This window comes from Phoenix dactylifera, chromosome 18 (genome assembly GCF_051530095.1).
Source record: "Phoenix dactylifera cultivar Ajwa chromosome 18, Ajwa_hap1_PhDact_Kaust_v1.1, whole genome shotgun sequence".
Lineage (NCBI taxonomy): Eukaryota > Viridiplantae > Streptophyta > Magnoliopsida > Arecales > Arecaceae > Phoenix > Phoenix dactylifera.
Window position 1 is genome coordinate 18075460 of NC_143207.1, and position 25304 is coordinate 18100763.

The 25304-nt window shown below is 38.3% G+C and overlaps 1 protein-coding gene and 1 pseudogene across 2 annotated transcripts in view; one reads left to right on the forward strand and one right to left on the reverse strand.

The window, feature by feature from the left end:
* Positions 1–25304, reverse strand: part of LOC103695878 (two-component response regulator ORR24-like) — a 91852-nt gene that overhangs the window by 30075 nt on the left and 36473 nt on the right. The gene's annotated exons all lie outside the window — the stretch shown is intronic.
* Positions 1539–23516, forward strand: LOC120103957 (callose synthase 5-like; annotated as a pseudogene). Its single transcript, XR_015974649.2, has 18 exons — positions 1539–1816; positions 1915–2041; positions 2149–2286; positions 2369–2445; positions 2534–2577; positions 2673–2836; positions 2913–3018; positions 6703–7037; positions 7838–7890; positions 7979–8039; positions 8158–8239; positions 8325–8374; positions 8502–8588; positions 21521–21617; positions 21710–21758; positions 22901–22976; positions 23110–23193; positions 23293–23516. The product of XR_015974649.2 is annotated as a callose synthase 5-like (transcript).

Genomic DNA, 25304 nt, shown 5'->3' on the forward strand with positions numbered 1-25304 from the left:
GATCGCTCTCCGCTTGGACGACCCAGACAAGCCCTCTTTGGCTCCTTCTCTGTTTTTCAGGCAGGCCCTCTGCCCTCTTCGACTTGAGAATACAAGAAAAGATGGTCTTTTCAAGTTGCCCCCGGACGTTCCAATGTTTTCACGTTGATTCTTTCTTCTTCAAAAATTTGCAATCCAGTTACCCATATTTTTTGAGGCAATGTGAATTGTGATGCAACCATGATGGGCATCAAAAGACAAGAACAGCCATAGCTCTCATCCGAAGAGGATTTAGGATGGTTATTTGAAAGAGGGACGGGGACCACCGACGTTACTCTCCTCTTTTTAACCCAGGTTGCCCCCCTTCATTTGCCCCTCCCCTATTTTACCCCTCTCTTGTGCATTTCCTCACCCCCCAACTCCCACCTCTCTCTCTCTCTCTCTCTCTCTCTCTCTCGGTCTCAGCTCCTGCTCAGGAATCGTCTCCAAGGTGGAGCTCATCGATTTCTCCTTCTTTATTTGATATTAAAAGAAAGAATTAGATCCTTTTTCTCTCAAATGAATAATCCTAGTTGTCTATGATCTCTCGATAAAATCTCTAGGCGAGCAGGTCGATCATCAGTGAAGCTTCCAAGAATTCAAGAGTCCGGTGAGCTAGGGTTTCCGGAGCTATTCTCGGACCGATCTTTCTTCATTTATAGTGTCTCACTGCTGATCTTTTGATATCGCTTCTATCCATGCATTAGGTTTCAAGAAGTAAAAAGGAGGCGGCGGCGGAGAGAATGGAGGCGTCGTCGTCGGCGGCGGCGGAGAGAATGGAGGCGTCGTCGTCGGCGGCGGCGGCGAGAGGTCCAGGGACAGAGTCGCAAGGGCTGACGAGGCGGCCGTCGCGGAACGCGGCGACGACGACGGTCCCGACGGAGGTGTTCTACAACGAGGTGGTGCCGCCATCGCTTGCTGGAATCGTCCCCATCCTCCGCGTCGCTGCCGAGATCGAGCAAGAACGCCCTCGCGTCGCCTATCTTTGTGGGTACCCTTTCCGAGAGCTACGCGTTTTCTCTGGATTCTTGGCTTCATGAAATCTGGCTCATTGCGTTCTTTTTTTGCAGTATCATTAGGGACAAGCAAGCAAAGATTAGTCAATATCTTCTAAGTTTTAACTGAAGGATCTAGAATTGTACTTCATCAAGCATTTTGATCCTGCAACGAGAATAATAAACTCTAAGTCATGGTCTCGGAAGCCATCAGAATAGGATGTTACGACCAATACCTTACCGCTTTGGTGTGAAATTGGCGCCAACATAGGTGCTGGGATGCCAGAACCGTGTTCCAGTACATACTGGCCATATTAGTTTGGACTGATGCGCACCGGTGTGTACGAGATTTTTTTTTCATTTGTTTTGAATGTATCAGTTTCAGTATATCTCCTCTATACTTGTACCATGCCTGTACTTTATCATTCCAATAGAAAAATGATAGGGGGTTCATACCACTATTTATAACCTTGCTATAAGCTAAACATAATATGATTTCATTTCTAGTCTTCTTAGAATCCTACGTTCACAAACGTGAAGCCATTTCTTGAGAAGTGTCTCGATAATTATTTTTATGGTATGCGGTCTGTAATATTGAAGAAAACAATTTAATTATAAATTTTATCTTCCTTTTCAATCACAACTCTGATGGATACTGTGCTTCATCGTCTTAACACTTCGATGTCTGCCAAACATTTTCTTCTAATGAAGCTGGATGATAGAGCTGTTGATGCAGTCATGAATAAACTATTTAAAAACTACAAAACATGGTGCAGGTTTTTGGGGCATAAGCACAGTTTAAGGTAAGATCTGATGGACCAACACTTGCACTATTGTCACTTGTCAGTCTTCCTTCAGGCCTTTGGTAGATTTTTATTTTATGAATAAATTATTGCTTCAGGCTCTGTCAAGGTCAACAAGAAGCACAACAGAGAAAGATCCTCTACATGGGTCTATATCTTCTAATCTGGGGTGAAGCTGCTAATGTTCGCTTTATGCCAGAATGTCTGTGTTATATTTTCCATAATGTAAGATCTTATGATTCTTTTTCTTTGCTCTAATATCTATACATACTCTTGTTCCACATAAGGATCTATCCGTTTAGCCCTTATTGGAAGCTTCAAAATTCTTTCAGATGGCATTTGAACTTCATGGTCTCTTGGCTGGAAATGTCAGCATTGTCACTGGCGAAAACGTCAGACCTTCATATGGTGGGGATGATGAGGCATTCTTGAAAAAGATTATCACCCCATTGTATCATGTGATCGATAAGGTACTTATTTAAAGAAAGCATGCAATTACATTGGGACACTGTCAAAGGTTTAATTGAAATAATGGCTACATTGAATTCCTAGGAAGCCAAGAAAAGCAGAAATGGAAAAGCCACCCATTCGGTTTGGTGCAACTATGATGATCTAAATGAATACTTCTGGTCTGTAAGGGGTTTGACTTATCACCAAGTAAACTTCCAAACACAGTAGCTTGAGGCTTCTGTTGATTTTTTTCTGTATATTGTTCAGGTCAGATGATTGCTTTTCTTTGGGTTGGCCCATGCAAGTTGATGGTGAGTTTTTTGAGCAAACGTATGAATCAAAGACCATAGTGCAGGTATCACATGAAATGTTCTTACTAGTAGTGACTATCTCCTTTTATGTGTAGATTTATACAGTTATCCTGCTACAAGTGACAAGCAGAGGGGAGAACGGTTTCAGAAAAAATCTGATAAAAGCGCTGGTAAAATCAATTTTGCTGAGACTAGAACATTTTGGCACATCTTTCGAAGTTTTGATCGTTTATGGACCTGCCTTATACTAGCACTTCAGGTACAATTTTGTTTACTTAAGAATATTTGACCATTTTTGGCTCTAACAAATGGTCTAACATTTGAACTGTTTTCAGGCTATGGTTACCATCGCCTGGAGTGATTCTTCACCTTTTCAAAAGAATACCCTACATTCTATATCTAGTGTGTTTATCACAGCAGCCTTTTTACACCTTCTCCAGTGTATGAGCACTTTGCTTAACTTCTAGTTGTATCTAATGCATATACCATTTTCTGTTCTTTTCATTGCTAACAATTTTTTAACGATCAACAATACTGTGCTATTAACTATAACTATCTGATGGCTTCCTATGTTTACTTTGGATTGTTACATCTGCCCTAGTTGTGCTTTTGTCTGCACTTATATATAGTTCGACACCTAAATGTGGATACATTCTTGGTCTTGCACCATGATGCCTTACTATTGAACTATCATAGAAGAATGAATTCTAATAGATATTTTCTTTCTAGACACCATTTAAGGTTAATCACCTGGATATTTTTCAAGAGATAGCATAGGGCATAGATGGGAAGAAACCTTGTATTAAACCTCTGGATATGCTTATGTGCATGGTTCTAAACCCCGGTGGGATGATTGGTGTCCCTATGATCATGCCCAGATGTCCCGTCCCATGCTTGTGAGAAAATGGGAATTTGGGTGGGGATGGGACTCTAAAACCCATCCAAGCATGGAAAGAAGACGAAAGAGGATAGGAAGAAAGGGAGAAAAGAAAAAAGAAAGGAAAAATAGAAAGGAAAGAAAGATGAAGAAAAAGGAAATAAACGAAAGGGGAAGAAAAGAAAAGGAAGGAAAACAAAAGAAAAGAAAAAAAAGGAAAAAAAAACAAACAAAGAAAGAATGAAAGGAAGGAAGAAGGGGAGAGAGATGTATGCTCGACTGAGACGGCCACCGGGATAGGGTGGGCCAGCAAGGTGTCCGATTCTATCGAAAGATTAGGAGGTGCCTGAAATTCAAAATCTTGGTTAGGTGTTCATTTTCTGACAATTATCAATTTTCTAACTTGTCTGGTTGATGTTAAGTGATTTCAAGATGAGCAAAACAATTGCTGGAAAATAATAATATGTAATTACGTATTGTCATTAATTGATGAACCTGTATAGAATTTTCCTGATCTTATTTGGCTTATTTGTTATTGTTATATATAGTTGCATAAGGCATGTAGAGTAATGCAAACCATATACTCAACAGTATATACAAGCAAGAAAAACAATGTACCAGCTGTATTTGCATATCTTTACAGACCAATGTTTGTCGTATCGCCTCGAACCACCTAATACGGGGCATGCCATACTGTACCAGGTCAGAACAGGCACAAAAACACTATTTAGGTTTGTAAAGGGCCTATACCAACTTGTACCATCCGATATTGCCTTGATAAAAAGTGAGTGAAAGAGATCGTGGTTTATCTCAGTACGAGTTGCATACCATACTATATTGATCCATACTTTACTGAATCAGTAACATACCATTATAGTACCCGATACCGAGATTGCAGATCTTATTGCAAACTCAACATGGAATATATGCTTAAGTTTTTCTTTGTATTTAAAACTTCAATTTTTGTGTTATATAAGATTTTACATAGAATTATCTTAAGAAAAAATTTAAGCATTGATACCCCTTATCTTTTGAGAAAAAAGACTAAATAATATTTGCTAGTGCCGAACCAATACTAGGGGTCTTACCATCCGACAATCGCTCCGGTATGGTATTGGTATGTATCAAGGTCCGCCGTACTAGTATCGTCGGCATACCGGTGGTGGGCGGTACCGGTCCGTACCGGCCCCGTATCGGTCCTGTTGAATGGCCGAGTTTTGGGGATCCGCATACCGATCCCGTACCGGCCTGTACTGATACTGTACCGGTTCTTCAACGATAAGTTTCCGGTATCGGATTCCACACTGATCTGGTACCGGTTCAGGACGGTATCGGTACGTACCGGCCGGTACGACAGACCTTGGTATGTATTGTATCGAGCCGAGGCATATTGGAATCAAGAGAAGGGAGAGGGAGTGGGAGAGAGAGGGAGAAGGAGAGAGAGGGAGAGGGAGAGGAGGGGAGGCATACCTTATCGATAGCAATGATGGTATCGTAACCCTAGACGCATCATCGTTATTGCGAAACTCTAGCCCTAGTCAGTGTCATCATCGTGGAGCCGTCATTGCATTAACATTGTTCTTATAGAGTATCGAGAGATGGAAGAGGCAATGTAAGATCGGGATAGGAGAATCAAGAAATAAGGTGAGCGAGGGTAAGGAGAATCGAGAGATTAGGAGAGAGGGAGAGAAGAATTGAGAGAGAAGGAGAGGAACAATCAGTCAAACTATTCTGGTAAACAATCAATCTGTTTCTAACCAAAAAGAGTTCTTTTCGGAAACCATATCGACAGGTCAAACTATTTTGGTAAACAATCAGTCTGTTTCAATATGCCCCGAACCATCCAATTCAGGACAATTCGGCGGTCCTTGCTTGGTACCATTTCAAAAATGAGAGAAGATGTGGAGTTCCTTCACTGAAATAAATAATTACTAATTGGCAGATAACTCTACCCGAAGACTTCAAAAATATTTTTCCAACAATAAAATATCAACTTTCTACTCAATGACCATACAATGATCATATTGTGATCTTATAGCGCTTTTAAGAAAAAGAGTGCAAATATCCTGATGAATTTAGACCATTGAATTGAAATACACTTTTTTTTACTAGAACAAACCTGGAAATACCCTAGTAACTATCACCATATGCAACATAAGGCTCATATCACCAGAAATTCTTTAGGTAAATGTTTTAGTTGTAGAGATCCTATTTATGTTGGATAATGGATGTTCTAAGGTCTCAATTCCTCTCTCCTTCTCTCCTAATCTCTCGATTCTCCTTACGCTCGCTCTCCTTACTTCTCGATTATCCTCTCCCAATCTTCCATTCCCCTCTCCCATCTCTCTATGCTTTGTGAGAACAATGTCAGTGCAAGTTTGGCTCCATGATGATGAGATTGACTAGGGCTAGAGTTTTGCAACGACGATGATGCAACTAGGGTTAGGGTTCTATCATTGCCGCTGATAAGGTATGCCTCCCTCTCCCCCCCCTCCCCTCTCTTCCTCTGTTGATAAGGTATACATGACCAGATAAGTTGCATGGATTGTTAACCTTTGAATTATTTCCAAATACATGCTTGAAAGTGGTTCTTTGACTATTAGGAGATAAGTTGCATCAAACAAATCCCTGAATGAGTTGCATGATTAGGAGATATAGATGACCAGATAAGTTGCTGGAATAGTTAATCCTGAAATAGTTAACCCTGAATGTGTTGAATCTACATCTCCTGACTTATCTGTTTTGATTAACACTTTGCTTTCTATCAAAATAATCATGCAACTTATCAGGTGCTTTATGTGGAGACTTGGTCACCAAATACATGCTTTCCATTTACTCCTACCAGTCATCAGACACCATGTAGTGAAACAACTCATGCAACTTATCTGGTCATCAAACACTATGTAGCTTAACAACTAATTTGAAATCAGATTTAATTCACCTATTATTAAGTTAGTCGCCATTTGGTTTTCTGTATATTATTTTTCTAATAAACATTGCAGGAGATTTCTTTTCCAGAAACAAAAATTAGCCTCTTTTTTTGTTGCATGCTTGACATAATCTCATGAAAATTCTATGTTTCTAATGCTTGATATATGGTTAATGTGCTGACGCAGAATGCTCTGGTAGGTAGACTTCAGAACTTAATATACAAATTGCTTTGCTCTTTAAATTAGTAATCTTCGCTTTCTGGCATTGAAACACCTGACTGCTTGGATTAAATTTTTCTTGTCCTATGTTGTTGGTAGGTGTTTTGGACCTTGTTTTGAACTTTCCAGGCTACTGTAGATGGAAATTTACTGATGCACTGAGAAATGTTCTCAAGATACTAGTTAGTCTTGCATGGACCATAGCCCTTCCTCTTTTCTATATTCAGTCCTGGCCAGAAATCAGTATTCCAGTGAAATATCTGGATAAGTGGCTTCCTGAAGTGAAAGGCTTACGACCTTTATATGTCATGGCTGTCATGCTATACATGCTTCCAAATTTACTAGCAGGAATTTTGTTTATATTTCCAATGATTCGAGGATAAATAGAAAAGTCGGATTGGCATACCGTCAGGTTACTTCTATGGTGGTCTCAGGTACCATCTCGTCATCTCAAAGCTTGTTTTTATTATAATTGAAAAAATCTTAATAATAGCTAATGTATTGGGGAATTTCCAAGAAAAGGAAGGTTTTGATCAGCAAATATGTAAAAGAGAGATCTTTTTATGAAATCTATCCATAGAGGAAGAGGTCGTCCTTCTATGCAATTTGTCTATATAGGAAGGGTCATATGCAAAGAATGCAATTTTCATATATAACTATGCACATCTACATGCATGAACAAGCACAACGATATTATAAATCACTTTGAATCTTTCAGATGCCTCCTAGCTTTCTTTGGACAGTGTTATTGAGAATCTGAAATTGATGAGAAAGGGCAGAGAATGCCTTTTTCTCCTATGAATAGAAGAAAAATTATTCAAATTTCTGGGGAAAATGTGAAGGATAAGTTATTGCCTTTATGATGATGCATATGAGATCTGATAGTTTCCATCTTTGTCAGAACTTATTGGTTTGTTCAATAATAGCCTATTCCTCCTTAGGTGCTTAAAAAAATATTTCATGGTTGGATTTTTAAAAAAGACAAAGAATGAAAGAGGAGAACTAGAAAAGCCAAAGGGTGACTACTGGGAACACTAAGCTCAATTCCCCATTCAAAACAATTAAGATGAACTTAAATTCTGCCTTTGTTGCATCATATACCATTGATGTCATGATTGTCTTTTCTTCTGCATTCTCTAAATTCTTTTCTTCTTTAAATTCTGCCTTTTTGCTCTAAATATTTAGATGTCTCAATAGCATTTGCTAAATGCATTGATGCATTATTAATTTGCAGCCACGAATTTATATTGGACGGGGCATGCATGAAAGTCAATTTGCCCTTTTCAAGTGAGTTTCTGTGGGAAATTAAATTCTTAATGTTATTATGAGTTTTTAATCTCTTTTCGGTTCTGCTATTGGCGTCTTTTCTTTTTAGGTATACTTTGTTCTGGATGTTGCTGTTGGGTTCCAAATTTGCATTCAGCTATTATGTCCAGGTAGTTTTTCCTCCTTTTGAGTTTTGAGCATACACTCCATTAGTGATCATTATGTTAAGCAGTTCTAAATTCAGTGTTCGTATTTTTTTTGCTTATTAAATGTCTTTTGTTCTTACAGATAAAACCTCTCGTCAAGCCAACAAAAGATATACTTAATGTTCATAATGTTCAGTATGCGTGGCATGAATTTTTCCCTAATGGTATCTGTATCTTTTTTCTCTAAAGTTGATTCAACTTCTCTCAGATTAGGAATTATTAATGGTACTGATTTTCTTATCCACACAGCTCAAAAGAACATTGGAGCTGTTATCTCACTCTGGGCCCCTGTGATCTTGGTAATTTCATGACTGCATCTACCTATTGAATTGTTATAGTATATCATCTTTGTTTTAGTTTTGATGGGAAAGCAATATGTCAACCCTCAATGAAGAAATGTATATGAGCTGCTCAAGATTTATGCAGGTTTATTTTATGGACACTCAAATATGGTATGCAGTATTCTCTACTTTGTATGGTGGTGTTTCTGGAGCACTCGGACGACTCGGTGAGGTAAAGAGAGATTGGAAAGTAATTATATTACCATAAGTAGAGTATCTGCGCACCTTTTAATTTTCACAAAATAGGTGAGCTTGAGGCTTTTATTTTTCTGTGTGTGAAGCATAATGTCCATTAAATCTGTAATCTGACGCTAGAAGCATTCTTCATATAAAAGACAATTGTCATCTGGTTCCTAACTTGCATGCTCTCTGCATGCATGAGTCATCTGGCAAATCTGAAAGAGGAGAAAGGATGTGCCATATTATAATTTTGTGACTTGGAAAGTACATGAGGCAAGAAGCAGTAAGCTGTGCATCCGAATAGTAAACCAAGTGATGTGATCATTCATGCCCTAGTCTAAGTTACTCCCTCACCCATGATGTGATCTTCTTAAGGCCCATGGGTTGTTTGTAGAAAGCAGTAAAATCTCTTTAGAAGTTATTTACTTTAGCAGTGTTACACAAACTACTGCTGAAAAGGCACATAACTGGATGAAAATAATACGGGATATAGTTAGGTCCAACGTTCGCTGTATGCCCTGTACCGAGCATATCATATCATATTGGTACCAAACCAAAGGCATATCGAGTCTTGGTATGGGGTCTGGTACCTAGATTGCGAAACTTGGTTAGGTCATTCTTCATATAAGGATGATCAGTAATAATTGCTTTTTAGAAGGTATAGGTTGGAAATTGGATCAAGCATGGAAACTCTATGCTCGGACTTGACATACCTACTCCAAAAGTTTCCTCAAGCCAAGTCAACTTGATGGCTCATGTGAGTCATGTCTTTCGAGATAGGTGATACAAATTAAATATAGAAGAGTAATACAAACTAAATATAAAAATCAAATTAGAGTAGCAATAAAGAGCATCATTCAAAATAAACCATGCAACAATCAGTTTGCTTAAGAAAGAATTTACATGGTTTTTCAATTAACATGGGATGTTATTTTTTAGTTGCAATATGATTCAATCATTCACAACCCTCAAGCGTTGTTGGGTGTAACCTATCATGTGACCACCATGTGATGGCTGATAGGCACCCTTGTTCACAAAATTCCCCTAGTCCCTAATTACTGAGGGGGCCATTTTGGTGCTTAAAGGAAAGTGAACCACATGCCCCTCATGTGATCCTCTTCTCCAATTATGTCGTGTTCAACCTGAAGTGAGTAACCAGGACTTCGTCCCAAAGTGAGGAACCTTGAAGAAGTCCAGAACTAGATTGAGAAAGATAGAAGGGGATAGAAAGAGTCAACCCAAAGTAAAGAGATCATGCCATCATATCAAAATTTTGGCAAAAGTCCCTGCCAAGGCTCCGACCTTTCTCTGCTCAACCCCTTCCTATACTTTATCTTTGGAAAGAGAGCTCCATTGAGGACCTTTTGGACTAGTGCTAACCTTGGACGAAACTTCTGTGGGTGCATGATGGATGATGTAAGGTGCTTGCTTGAACCCCATTGATTTTCCTTCCCTCATATCAATTTTGGCTGCAGACAAACAGATTGTGGCTTTTTGAAGTGACATGATCCTCCAACCTCTCCATGTAGAACTCATCAACAAGGTAATCTAGAAGAACAGAAAGCTAGAGAATGAAATTGGGTCTGCGAAGCCAGAAATAAGTGTTTTGCATTGTTCTTTCTTGCTTCCTGGGTGATCACAGTGGCCTCTTGGCAATGGAGTGTGATAAGGGGAATTGGGATGCCAGAATGACTATCAAAGGCTTGTTTTAAGTAGCTTCATATGAGGAGGCAGTGGGAAATGCATCTCTTTAGTTCTTTGCAAAGTTTGCGATGCTGGGTTATAGTATTCGGTATGGGGCCTACCACACCATACCGTGCCAATAGGTTCTGAGACTTGGTACACCCTCTGTTTCAAGTGTCAATACTGAGGGGTATGTATCATATTGATAGCCGGTATAGAGTGTACCTACCGGTCGGGTACTGGTACAGTATCCAGTACCAAGTTTGCAAGCCTTGTTTATTTGACATGTGAGATTATTCAAAATGTTAGGTTAGCATAAGTATTAGGCTGTTTGAAAATGTTGAATTGACAAAAGGAAATGTCTGGCTTGTTTTCAGGTTAAGTCAATGGACAGTGTACCAGTGAAATGAATTGAAATGGTGGCATCATTTTGGTGATAGTTTTGCCATAATTATGTTCACCATTTGAACTATGCTATTTATAAATCAGAGTCACACAATGTTATAGCATGGTTGTATTGTAATGAATCCAATTTTATAAGGACAATACTATGCATCAACACTTGTAAGAACATTTGTTATCCTACAATGACATTTAGAGATTGCTCCTGTTCAAACAAAGAGAAACACTATGAGCTAAATTACAATCAAATTATAACCCCTGGTGTAAATAAAGTAAACTAAATATTCCCTGTTATAAATAACTAGCCTGAACTGAATTACAATGCAAGTAATTCAAACCATTGCAAGTAATTCAGTGCAAGTATTTCAAACCTGACACTGGACTGAGATACCACTGGCCTGATCTGCATTATGTTGCAAATAATTACAATGCAAGTAATTCACATCAAAGATCTGTCAAACAGCATCCTATAATACACTCAATTAAGAACAAAATGTGGGCTCTTTCCAGCATCCAGCATCCTGGGATGACATGATAGATGTAGAATTACTCCTTGACAGAGCCTGACATGAAATTGAACACCATCAGCTCCTCAACAATCCTCTTTCCACATCATCACGTGCTTTGTTTGAGGGCACTGCTACAAACAGATAGTGGGATTGACACACATCCCAAAAACTACAAGAAGAAACACTCTTACAGACAGAGTACTTCATTTGCAGCTAGGTTTTCATCCTCACTTTTTTTTTTCAGGCAGCGAAACATATGTTCTAACCTGGTTCTGATACATTATAACAGATTTCAGGTCAAGGGAACATCAGAAAAGAATGAAAGATAGAATCTTATAAGAAAAGGGGAGAAAAGAAAGAGAAGGGGAGAAGAGAGATGACATGAGACAGAAGGGGAGCTGGCCATAAATTTGGGCCTTAATGAAGGCCCAATAAGCATGGTCTGCCGAACTGGGATGTACCGTCCGGTTCAGACAGTACCGAACCGACCTATTGGGGCCGGAACCGCAAAGGGACCAGCCGGAACCGATCCTTTTCTGGTCAAAACTAGCCGGAACCGGTCGGTTCTGATCGATTCGATATTGACTTGGTGCGGCCATTATGGCACGCAGTGGCATAGTTGGGGGCTTTAAAAGTCCCTTTAGCAGCGTTTGGGAAGGCCCGAGAAGGCCTTTCCAATGGTGAGTCCATACAGAGCCAAGGCAAAATAAGGTGTGCTTTCTCTTTCCTATCTCCTTCCTTTTTTTTGGAAGGCGGGGCTTGAAAAAATAGCTCAAAAATTACAAAATAAGAGGAGATCATACCAAATTTTTTGATTTGGGTTTGATTTTTTTTATATGTTGTATATCTATGGACGATGTATACGTTGACATAAAAATTTTTAATTTTCAGATTATATATAATTTTTAAAAATTAAAAATTCATTTTTGGATTAAAAAGGATAATTTTTTAAAAAATAAATAAAAATAAAAAAATATAAAATTAGAAATGTATTTAGGGGCATGCAAGCTACTTTCTATAAAAATTTGATGCACATTCATCAAATTTTGATGCGATCATGCGCACAGTAGCCTAGGCCTAAATTTGAAGAAAATTAAGAAATAAATAGTATTTGATGCATGCCTGAGGGTTTAAAAAAAATATATAGCATCCATTATTGGATTGTACATAGATCTAAGTTAAAATTAATTTTTAAAATATTAATATTTAAAAATTATTTCTAAATTTAAAAAATTAATAATTAATACCAAAAATTACGAAAAATTAGTAGTATGTATTACATAATTTAGAAGTAATTTCTGATGTAAAAAGCATAGTTTTCTAAAATTATGATATATAAATATTTTTAAAAATAAAAATTATTAAAAATATATAAAAAAATAAAAAAATAAAAGATAAGGTTATGTATGAGATAAACTGGCGTACTTGATAAACCAGCAGGAATGAAGCCATCAAGAAAAAAGGACCCAGAGCGTGATATTAGCTTGGAGCATGGGCCAATGCTATTTGGCCGGCACCATTGGCAGCGCAACTGGTGCAACACAGAGTTTAAGGAAGGGGTAACCAGATTGAAGCAGCACTTAGCTGGTGGTTATCTCGACGTATCTATGTGTCGCAAATGCCCACAAGAGGTTCAGCAGCTAATGAAGAAGCTCTTTGCTGATTTCAGAGCAGTGAAGGAAAGTGCTACTAATAAAAATGCGAAGGTGGACCGCCGAGTGGCAGAGCCATCTTTCTATCACTTCAGGAAGTTAGAGAAGCTGTCTTCTCCAGATGACGAGGAGACAAATCCAGGTTGCCATGCAGGCGAGCCTGTATGATCAGTGGCAGCATGATAAGGTGATCAGGTATAGGGCTCGATTTGGGCCCTCATATTATGAGTTGGGCTCCGGTTTTGCGAGTAGTAGGGCAAATCTAGAGTTCAGAAGGACCACCTTAGTCAGGCAAGCCATCAATAGAGGCGGTGGCTGGATTGCATCTATGCTGAGGGCTTTTGATAGCAAAAAAAAGTCATCCAGAGAGATTCCACCAGGAGCAGCAATCCATGATTTAGATCCACGTGCCTTCTCTAGTAGAGATTCAAAGCAGCAGGGGGAAGCAGCAGGGGGTCACTCAATGCTAAAGAAGGATAAGAAGAATGATAAGTGGCGAGCTATTGGATCTTGATTCCACTTTAGACACATCTCATTGAATGTGACAGACAATACGTACTACAGGTCTGCCATATAGGTTGCCGGTCCCGATGTAGATATTGTAGGCCCGAAGGACATCTACGGTGAGCTTCTTGATAGTAATAAGGAGGATATAGAGAAATGGATTGCCTCCTACAAGAGCAAGTGGCCCACACATAGGCCGACTGTGATGTGTGTGGTTGGACCGGTCCTACCAGGCGGAGTATCATCAAATTTCTGACATACTACGATACCAAGACTTTTTTTACAAGTCGGTTGATGCTTCTGATCACGTGCACGACGCCGCGTACATCCTCAAACTTATGAAGAAAGTGATTGATCAGGTAGGAGAAGAGAATGTCATGCAAGTCATCACTAATAATGGGCCACAATATAAGGCCGTCGGGGAGGCCTTGTTGGAGCGGCGACCACATATTTTCTGGACCCCATGTGTTGCACATTGTATCGACCTCATGTTGATGGACATTGCTAAGGTTCATAGGGTGCAGCAGACAGTGGAGACAGCCCAAACAATCACCAGATATATTTATAATCATACATGGATCCTTTCGCTAATGAGGAGATATGCAGAAAAAGAGATTTTGAGATCAGGAGTTACACAATTTTTCACCAACTATGTTGCACTTGATAGTCTTTTTGAGAAGAAAGCAGCCCTATGTTAGAAGTTTGATAGTCTCGAGTGCAGAATTGTAGATATGCCCAGCACGGCATTGAAGGGAGCACTATCAAAAATTTGGTGACGGGCCACTACGGTAGTAAAGGCTATCAGACCATTGTATGAAGTGCTTTGGACCATGGATAACAAGATGTATGGAGAGGGCAAAGTCTCAGATCATTGAGGCAGATCCAGCCCATGCCTAGGAGTACATCGACATCATTGAGCGGCGGTGGAACTACCAAATAGGTAGGGACTTGCATCTAGCAGGTAAGCAAGAACATTGAAAATTAGACTGCTCCTATACTTGTATCATTTTACTAAGACGGTCTTCTCTATGTGCAGCATACTACTTAAATCCTCGGTTCTAATACAACATAACTGGAATTGGTATGGATTACGAACTTCAGGCCGCTCTGCATAACGTCATTTACAAGATGGAGCCTGATCTAGAAATCGCGATCCTATATTTAGAAGAGGTAACTTAATTTAAGAATATAGGTAAATTAATTGATATCTTTTATTATTAACATAGTACAACACGGTTCTTTTTCACAGACCAAATTATTTAGAGAGGGCAGCGACAGTTTTGGACTGCGGGCAGCTGTCGTGAGTAAAACAAGTATGAATCTAGGTATATTACACATTAGGACATTTACGTGGCGTTAAATGGTTACCTGATATGTTACTATGGATCGGATCTGTACTATCTTATATCTATTTTTCTTCAATATTTTTGCAGTTGAATGGTGGATTCATTTTGGGTTGTCTGTAAAAAATCTTAAGAGGGTAGCTATCTGGATCCTCTTCTAGACAGTCTCCTCAAATGGTTGTGAGCGCAACTGATCCACTTTCGTTCTCACCCACAGCAAGCTGAGGAACGGTGTGATACAAAAGCGCCTCAATGATCTTATATAGGTTCACTACAGTATAAGGTTGAGGCTAAAGTGCATTCAGAAGAAAGTGGAGCTCAAGTAGAGCTGATCACGGGCCTTCTGGCCCGCCCAGCCCGGCCCGAAATTTTTCGGACTTGGGCATTAAAAAAAGGCTCATGGGTCGAGCCTGGGCAGGAAAAGCGGCCCGACCAAAAAAATCGGGTCGGGCCTGGTCGGGCCATTCTGGCCCATTTTTAGATTCCAAATAAAGAAAAAATCGGGCCTGTCGGGTCGTGCCGGGCTAGACGGGCCTAGAACCAGATTTATAAAGTCGGGTCGGGCCTGGACAAAAATTTAAGCCCGACAGTCGGGCCGGGCCGGGCCTTGGCAAGACCATCGGGCCTAATTTCCGCTGTAGAGCCCGGCCCGAGCCCGGCCCAGCCCGGATTTTGATCAGCTCTAAGCTCAAGTATATAGATTCGATCCATAGTGCTTTCATTGATGATGAGGATGATCCTATGATAGGATGGCTTGTAGGCCAGCAGCAAGAGCCGGAGCTTGACGAGGTAGGATCGCCTCCACGATCGACCAGCTTCGTAGCCAACGAGACTAGGGTCGATGCAGGGCAATGGGCTAAGCGCAATATTCCATGCATTCCTACAAATAATCGGACACAACCACAGAGGAGCCAGTCACCACATGACTCCTTGTTCGAGATATTCTCTCAGAGATATGATCGAGAGATGGTTAGATGAGGCCACTATGCTGCCCAGTTGACTCGGTCAGGAGGACGACATAACCAGGCAGAGAGGCGCACAAAGAATAAGAAGGCACCCTAAAAAAGGAAAACAAAAAGCACCTGCAGCCCCAATGGAGAGTGTTGAGGAGTTCTGGAGCAGCAACGATGACAGTTCTGGTGGTCATAAATCTGCTGGTCATGGAGGGAGAGGTGGATAGGAGACTATTGTTTACGAGACAAACACAAGATGGTCTTCAATACACCGGTGAGTCTCAGTTTACACATGCTACATAGGATAGGAACCATGGTGGATTATCTAGTAGAGGCCGCGAGCAAGTTCTTAATGATCCTTTTTTGTTTAATGCTGATCTAAAATTCTTAATCTCACTTGTCTTTCCTGTATTTTATCATTTGTTTATTGGTTTTTGATTTTAATTATTTAATATCATCAGGAATCTCCCTATGTTATTTCTGAGTAATTTGTTGTAGAATTCAGCCACAAAAGGGTGAAGCTGTAGAAAAATGCTTATCATTGTCGTGAGCAAGTTTTCTTGTATAGGTAATAACCAAAAAAAAATGCGGTCTTTCCCTGAGGGAAAGTTGTATTGCATGAGGCAGACAGAGAGAATAGAAGATTACTGACATTTTTTTTTTTACTAAGATTTCTAGGGATAATGCAAGAGAAATAGCCTCTGTTTAATGCGTCTGGTACAAGTCATGTAAAAGTCTTGGCAAGAAATTGCAAGATGAAATTATGATTCATTGGGAAACTTTTGCAGGCAGAGGGCTCTGCTTTAGGAAACTTTTGCAGGCAGAAGGCTCTGCTTGGAAACTACATAGTACATACTTCACTTTCTTTTTCACTGTAAGGGTCTGACATGGAGTGTATATATGGTGTCTTTATAAAGTGCATCCTAATTCCATATGTGGTCTTGCAATTTAATTTCATTTTGAGGAAAATGGTCGAGTGAGGCGCTCAACTGCTTTAATTGAGGAAAGGAAAGATAGGACTAGTAGCCTAAAAGAAGTCCCAAGAAAAACGAAAAAAGGAGAAGAAGAGTAGAAAAAAGAGTAAGGAAATGAAGAATAAAGGAGAAAGAGAAGAATGGCGAAGGAGAACGAAGAACATAAATTTGCCCCTATCAAGGCACATAGCTAAGTTTTCAAGTATAAGAAGTAGGTCTGAACTCCTGAAGGATTGTGATTGGCAAACCTTGTCCAGTCAGTGGCTAGGAACTTGACTTGCTCGATCATAATTCCATTTGTTACTGATTTCTCTTTTCCTACTAGATGTCCATAATTCCTTCGCTGTCTAAGGAAGTTCCACTATCCTAAAACCCTTGCCTATCTTTTTGCAGTAGCTCAAGTAAATCTGCAATGAAGATTAAGATGATACACCATTTTATTATGCAGATTGCAAAGAACACAGAAGTTTGATGCTGTTGAACTCCTTGTTCTAAGATTTTGTGCTGTGAGAATTGGATAGTGAACTGCTAACAATTGACAAATATGACCTGGTCTGGAATGCAGCATTTCCACATAAGTTTTGCTTATGCTGAAATCATACCTCCAATGTTGAAATCTCTGTATAAACTCCTTCCTGAAGAGCTTTGGAGCTAACCGATCTCCAAAGCAGATGATCAGAAATGGAGTTAGGAGAGTATCTTTGTATCTTTTTGAAGAGAGAAAGGTAGTCGCCTTTGAAAGAATAAGTAACGAAATCTCTGAAATTAGTGATAAATGGATTTTTTATCATAAATTTCCTCTTTTTTTTCCACTTTCGGTGACACCTCTTTTAGTTTTAGATGAATCTTGTATGATTGAATTCTGCTAGGTATTTTTCTTGCCAGCTCTCCAATTGATTATCATATATCCAAGCTCTCGATGCACCTATCTTCTTGTTTAGGGTTTTTCTTTACTATGACTTCAACTTGACTTCTGAATGTTAGGTTTTCAGGGAAGGGAGAATAATTTGTATTTGATGCATAAAATTTGACTCCATAAAAGATGGATGGAACATGAAAATGCTTACCTAGTCTTCGCACTTGTTCTAGATCATTATCGTCGCAAATGCACATAGGTAGGTGAAGAACTCTACTTAGTTAGTAGCAAGGTTCGCTGTACCGGTCAGTACCGGTCGGTACCGAGCGTACCGTACCCGTACCGATGGGTACCGATATCGGTACACCAATGTCGGTACGGTCGGTACCGAGCATACCGTACCGTACCGACACTCGGTACGTTTATACTAGTGCGGCACCGGTATGGGGTTCGGTACCGGTACGGCGAACCTTGCTTTCAAAAGAAAACAAATTATTGCCATAAGCATTAATCATTGTTTTGGCTGCTGATTCTCTAATTTTATGTCTCACTACAATAAAAGTTAGAAAATATGATGCCGACGCACAACTTGCTACACCTGTCATGTTCATGCTACCATTTTTCATGTCTTCTATTCTTATAAAGCCGTCGATTAAATTTCAATGAGCAAAAATATATACTACCTTTCTTATTTTTATGCATGTAACCATGTTTATGTCTTAGAATGCATTAGTGGCATGATATCCACAAGAAAGTTTGTTCTCCACTTTTTTTGAAAGTACTTGCCGACTTGCCATGGTTAGCGAGCCAATTACTAACGCTCTAAGGTCTTGTTTGGCAAAAATTTTGGTAGGCTAGAAAGTACTTTCTGGCCCTCCAAAAAAAATTTTGAATGGTATACTAGAATTTGGTAAAAAATTGAAAAGCTGTTTTAACTTTGTGAGAAAACTCAAAACATCTATTTGAAAAAAGCTCTATTTTGGAGCTTCTTTCCAAAAGTGCTTTCTGACCAATGACGTTTTAGTTTTAGTAAAATTTTTCTGATGACGAAAATACCGACCAACAAATCTCATATTTACATCTTATATTATATCATATCATATCATAATATATTATTATAATATAAATATAATATAATATAATAATAAATTAATAAAATATTATGGTATATTATATTGTATTATTCTATTATATTACAATAATATTATATTATTATGGTAATAGCTATATTATGATAATGTAATATATTGTTATAATATACTATTAATAATGTAACAAAATAATATATTATATTATGTTACATTATATTCTATTCTATTATATTATAGTGTATTATTAGATTAGATTCTAATCCATTATATTATTATATTATATTATATTATATTATTATTATTATATTATATCATATTATGTTATATTGTTATGCTACAATATTCAATATTATATTATACTATATTATAATAATTTTATAATATATAATAATATGTAATATTGTGTTGTATTATACTCAACTATGCAATACTATGCAATATTCTTTATTGTCATTTTATCATACCAAAAGTATTTTCTTATTTTATTTTGATTACCAAATATATGTTAAACCTTCGCAACACTTTAGAAATATAGTAACCAAACAGCAACTAGCTTTTTACAAAAGCTCTACTTTTTGAAAGCTCTACTTCTAAAAGTTCTAAAAGCCTTACTGCCAAGAGCAATCCCAAACGGGGCTTAAGGCATTTAAAATCTCAACTTTGTTATTTTCTCAAAGACCCAAAAAGCCAGCACGATAAGATTGAGCAATTTACGCCTTAATTACCCATATCTCCTGTTTGTATGCTCAAGCATTTAGAAAGGCCACATGGATATTGATCAAACTTCCATTATTTGGTCCGACAGCCTCGCAAGCTCTTGCTGAACATGTTTCTTAAATTATTCCATCAATCACGAGGATCATAAATGTGCTGCCAAGAAATTTAACCTGCATCGATCCATTAGCAGATCTTATTTTAAGTCATGTAAAAGGTTAAAAAGAAGTCTCTCTTCCCCTAAACAAGTAACTGCTTCTCCAAGCAAAAAAAAGTCGAGTCCCTCATCTTTTACTTTTTTGGAGACATATCTCGCAAGAAATAGCAGGCCGTATAGCCCTTGTTTTCTAGTAGCCCGAGTGGGCACGGCCGTACGTTCCATGTGTGTGGGTTCCCCCGAGCATTATTGCTGGAATGGAAACCCTAGTCGCTATGTAGATTTTCCCTTGGAATCTTCCTTCTTTTCCATCTCCACCACTCCCCCCATTCTCCTCTTCATAGCTGCTCTTCATCTCGTCTTCCTTCTTCTACCAGTGCTTCTAATGGATTTGGTTTCTCCCACCGAGCATTTATGCTACATCCGTTGCACCTACTGCAACACTGTTCTTGCGGTAATCTCTTCAGTTCACAAACATGGAGACCAGCCCATGAAGTTCTTAGATATATCTACGGATGAAAGAAAGCCATCGAACTTCATCTACTATATGTGATTAGTTTTATTGTATGTAGTTGATATATAAGAAGCAAAGTTTGAAAAGTTTTTGAGAATTATCAATACGATCGCCTTCTCCTTTCCTCTCTCCACATATATTTCTTGTTTTCCACCTAATTTGTCTTCCTCTTGCGTCATAGGTGTACACCCTTGAAGCTCATTTCTCCTATTAAATTTTTAGAGTTGTATTTATGAAGGTGAATTTTCTTCAACAATTTGACCGTGGCTTTTGACGTTTAATATATCATGTAGAAATATGAGAAGTACTTCTGATTGCCTTTTCAGTTGCTTTCAACATATATTTTCTTTTTATTTCATCCACTTCAGTTTTCTCATCTGCTTGTTTTGCATCTTAAGAGCATACTTCTTCTTCTTCTTCTTCTTCTTCTTCTTCTTCTTCTTCTTCTTCTTTCACTTTCATCTTCTAGCCTAGACAGTGGACATGGGAAGGCCTATTTGAAACTATACTCATCTTTGTTTTGTTAGTACCGTCCTAGTTTAGATCACCCAGCTAAGGAATTGCAGTTGCCAGCTTGAGATTTCTTCTTGCCCTCTGAAAGAAAATCCATCATATTGATAACTCGATGCTCTAGCCTCTCTCTCTCTCTCTGTGTGTGTGCGTGTGTGAAGAAAAATCTCTACTCTCTTACCTTGTGGGAAAAATGTGGAACTTGCTTGGAAATAGGAACCTCTGAAGAGAAATCATGATCTGGGAATGCTGTACATATACCCCCTCCAAATTAAGCAGCTCTCATGTCTTGAAGGCATCTTTGGTGGTTGCAGGTAGGGGTGCCATGCAAACGGCTTATGGACACAGTGACTGTGAAATGTGGCCATTGTAATCATCTCTCCTTCCTTAGCCCCAGACCCATGATGCAATCCCTTTGCCCCGCTGACCACCAGATGACATTTCAGGTTTGTTTACCTCGCGCAGTCTTCCTTATCTCTTTCACCCATTACTACTAAAACTAACCTGATGCTTCTAATATCATGTTGACTTCATGGTTATGCGTAACAGAAATACTAATTTCTGTGATTCAGAATCCGATAAAGATGGTGCAAAATGGATCGACATATCCTAATATGAACCAGGAGTTTAATAATGACCTATGCAGCACACTACATAGTTTTTATTTCTTTTTTTTTTCTCTCTCTAAGAAATGACTTACTACATAGAGTTGCTTAATAGTTTACAGCTTGATTTTTTTTTTCCATAAGTTTTCTTTTCCTTTTTCTTTTCAATTAGCTTTTCTTCGCTAAGTTGCATTGTAGTTCGCTATCACTTCTATGTCATCATGATAGACCTTCATAATCCCATATTCTCTCTATTTAAAAGAAGGCACTCATTTGTATCAGTGCCAATGCTAACTTCTATGGACAGCACTGATATCCGGGGCTAGATAACGCTAGGTCATAGGCGTACTGGTTCCCTTTTTATATTTTTTGATCATAATACTTTTAATCTGCCTCCCAGTAAGAGAGAGATAGAGGTGTTTAATTTCATGTGCTATTGCTTTTCACTGTCAATTAGGGTTCCTGCAGCGACTGTAGGAGGGTTCAGCCTTCGCTACCGTCTTCATCGACGTCAAGCGAACAATTGATCCCCAAAGCACCATTTGTTGTGAAACGTAATATATCTCTATTTTTTTCTATATTTCTGCTGTTTTCCATGGCTATGATCTATTCTGCTATCTATTTTGGTTGATTTTTTTTATGGCAGCTCCGGAGAAGAAACACCGACTTCCTTCAGCTTACAATCGCTTCATGAAGTAAGAAACAAAGATGTCACATTACTACTTGTACTGTTAATTTGCTTCCCAGTAGTGCACACAACATGGATAAGCTTACCATTAATTGGTTTTGAGCTCATTATAAACATCCTCGCATAACTCAGCTGACAAGTCTGCCGAGAGCCATGCTGTAAGTAAGAGGCTCTCGAGCCACAAAATGCAATCGGCCATAAATTATATCTCATCGTTGCCATTTTTGGTGAAAACGCCAAGGTGAAATAGCAGTCGAATATTAAATAACAAGGCCAATAGGCTTTGGGGACTTGATTTTTTTTCATAATCAATTTCATGGACTGTAAGTTTCAACCAATCTAACTCATATGCAACATGATTCTATATAATCTGAGGATCAGATAATTAAACTATATATTGTTTTCATCCAGTATTTTGGCATGCATTCTAATTATCTTCCTATACAAGTTTCCACTTACTTGTCTTTCATTGTTCCTTTTCTTCTGAAATTTACATGAGAGCCTGCTCCTAATGAACTAGGACTTTCCCTAGTTCATTATGAATCAGAATGCCCGACCTCAAACTGGCTAAATGAAATATATGGTCCGAATGCTGAAAAACTATAATGTGATTTTAACAAACCCTTAGTTCAACTTCTTCATATAGAGATCCTGGATCCAACAAAATTAAGCCTTCATGGTAGCATCCTTCAATGCACCATTAATATTGGCAATCTTTCTATTGCATCCGATGAAAGAATTTATCCATTAAGTTGTGTGATTAATTGTTCTGTTATTATTTTAAAGTTTTTGGCCTTCTGAGGTTGTCGAATGAAACATGCTTTGCTGTCTTTATATATACATATATATATATATATATATATATATATATATATATATATATATATGGGAGGAGACAAAATATGTTTTGTTGGTTTACTTAACATTGGAGTGTGTTTTTGGCTAGCCAAACAGTTATGATGCTTCAATTGGAAGCTTACTAAGTTATGGAATAGGCCAATTACTCAAACTCAAATCACTAAAATTGGTGCCCTTGTGAGCAATTCCAGCAAAAAAAATGCATGCGAGATCATTATTGGGAGTGCAACCAACCACATTGTTCATTTTATAGCTTCATTTAGAATCAACAGAATTCTTTAATCATGACAGGGAGGAAATACAGCGTATAAAATCTGCCAAACCTGACATTCCTCATCGAGAAGCATTTAGCATGGCTGCAAAGAATGTAAGATACCCTATTGACATTGGTTTCCAAATAACAAGACATTAATTAGCTGGTATTGACCCATAACTATTTCTTATTTCTGTCTTATATTTTGCGCTTTTCTTTTTATCCCCTCTTGATCCGCAAATTATAGTGGGCTAAGTGCGACCCACGCTGCTCGACAAGTGTTTCAACCTCTGATAACATTGGAGCAGTGAGAACAGTTGCCCTTCCACTTGTAAGCGTCGTAGCACCCTTCTCTCTCTTCTACAAATAGCAGTATTTTAGACGGTTTCATATCATGGCTGACAAATTCTTTTTGGGCTGAATGGTGCAGGAAAGGGAAGGCCTTACAGTGGAACGTTTTGATGTTTTCGAGCAACTGGAGCACAAAGACTAGGTTCCTAAGCTCTTTAGATTACCTAATCAACACATCAAACCTTTTGTCTTGCTTGAATTGATGTGTTTTATGGTGTATGTTTTTTGATGGAAATCTTCCCTATGTTATATGAAACGCTGGCATAGTAGTATGCAGTAATTGATGTTATGAGTTGGAACCCATATTGATGTTTCACTCAGTCACTTGCTCCTCCTCTCCCCCCACCCCCCCTCCCCTCTCCTCTCCCTCACTCTCACACACATACTCAGAGAGAGAGAGAGAGAGAGATTGAAAATAAAGGACTGTCACTGGTATTATAAAAGATTAAGTGATCTTCCATTATCGAGAAAAGTTAAGATTTCCTGAGGGGAGATTCAGGTAGAGTTATCTCTTGTGTTTGTTCAAAATATGTCAGGTCATCATAACAATCATTTGATAAAACCAAGGGTGAAGCTCATAAGGAGATTCTGAAGAGGTGTACATTAATGCAAATTAAAGTAAGATGTGGTTGTGGAAATTTTGGAAAGCTTTTCTCCATCATCATGTTCTTCTCTTTCGATTAGGTATCACAAAGAAACACTCATACATAAATTTCTTTCATAAGTTCATATCCAGAAAAATGCCCTTCATATTCAATTGATTATCACCGAATCTATATCATTTCACATTACATAAGCATGTCCGCCACTCTTTCTTTCCATTGCCTTACCTAATGTGGTCTTGTCCCGGCATCTGCATCAGCAACCATAGGATATTTCGATATAGTCATAGTATTATGGTCAGTGTCTTCCATGATGGTTGTGATGGAGCTGTTTAACCATGTTCTTCAAGTTCTTGCCGTTTCTTTTCAAGAGACTGGCTATAAAAGACATGCCTGATCTTCTTTAATATGAACAAGTGAAGAGTTATAATGCTATAGTTTGGTTCCATCAGGAGTAATTAGTAACATGGTTTCACTTTCATTGTCAACTTTTAGCCATATTTACAGCTAATTCTAATTGAATTTTCGTCTAAACTAGTGGTTTTAACTTCTTCCTGGACATTGTTACTTCATGAAGATTAAGATGATTACTACATTAACCTTCATTTTGGCTAACTTTATGTGGGAAATTTTTGCATTAAAAGGATAAAAAGATGTCTAAGTATTAAATGGAATCAGAGTTCGGTGAAAAATGGATCATAGGAACTTGACTGCTTATAGAGTTGTAGAGGATTTCTGTAGCTGTAGTTTAAAGTTGTGTCAGTCCTACTTCGGTCAAAGGTTGAGGGACTCCAAGGGTCACTTGGATTTTGGTGTCTCCAAGTGACTGTAGAGTTCCAACTTTCATAATTATTATCATTCTCGTAAAACAAAACCATACTTTTTATGTTTTTTTATTTTGTTTGGAGTTTTTGGACATTACCTTGAAACCATGGATCTAGAGATAGAGATGTTAGTCAAATCTAGAAAATTATCCTAAAGCCAGTCAAATTCTTTTTCCTTCTTTAGGACTAGCTCCTTAGTTAACTTTTCCACCGATCTCGTTTTGCTCTCCCAAATCCTTGAATGTTCTTTTCTTCTCCTTCGCTTCATCTTTTTCTTGAGGATATTCTCCTTCCCTTAATCTTTTTAGCCACTGAATATAATGGCACAGGTTGTTTCTGCATAATATCCTGACAATATAATTTATGGCATACTGATATCATAATTTTGGTCTCACAAGGAACTATCCCCAGTTAATTATCATGATTCATTCATGATATGCATAACGTCCTTCTACTATAGCAGTAAGCTGTTCCCTTATGTTGGATTTGTGGAACAGTCAAGGGCTAAGGGTCATGAACAATCTTGTTGCTTCTATAGTTCAATTGACAAACTTGACTCAGAATTTTTGAGCTTGTTAAGATGCCAAGTAGTTTCCATAAGTCAACTATGGCCTTTTATTATTCTAGATTTTAGATATCTTACATCTGATGGTTTTTGTCAAAAT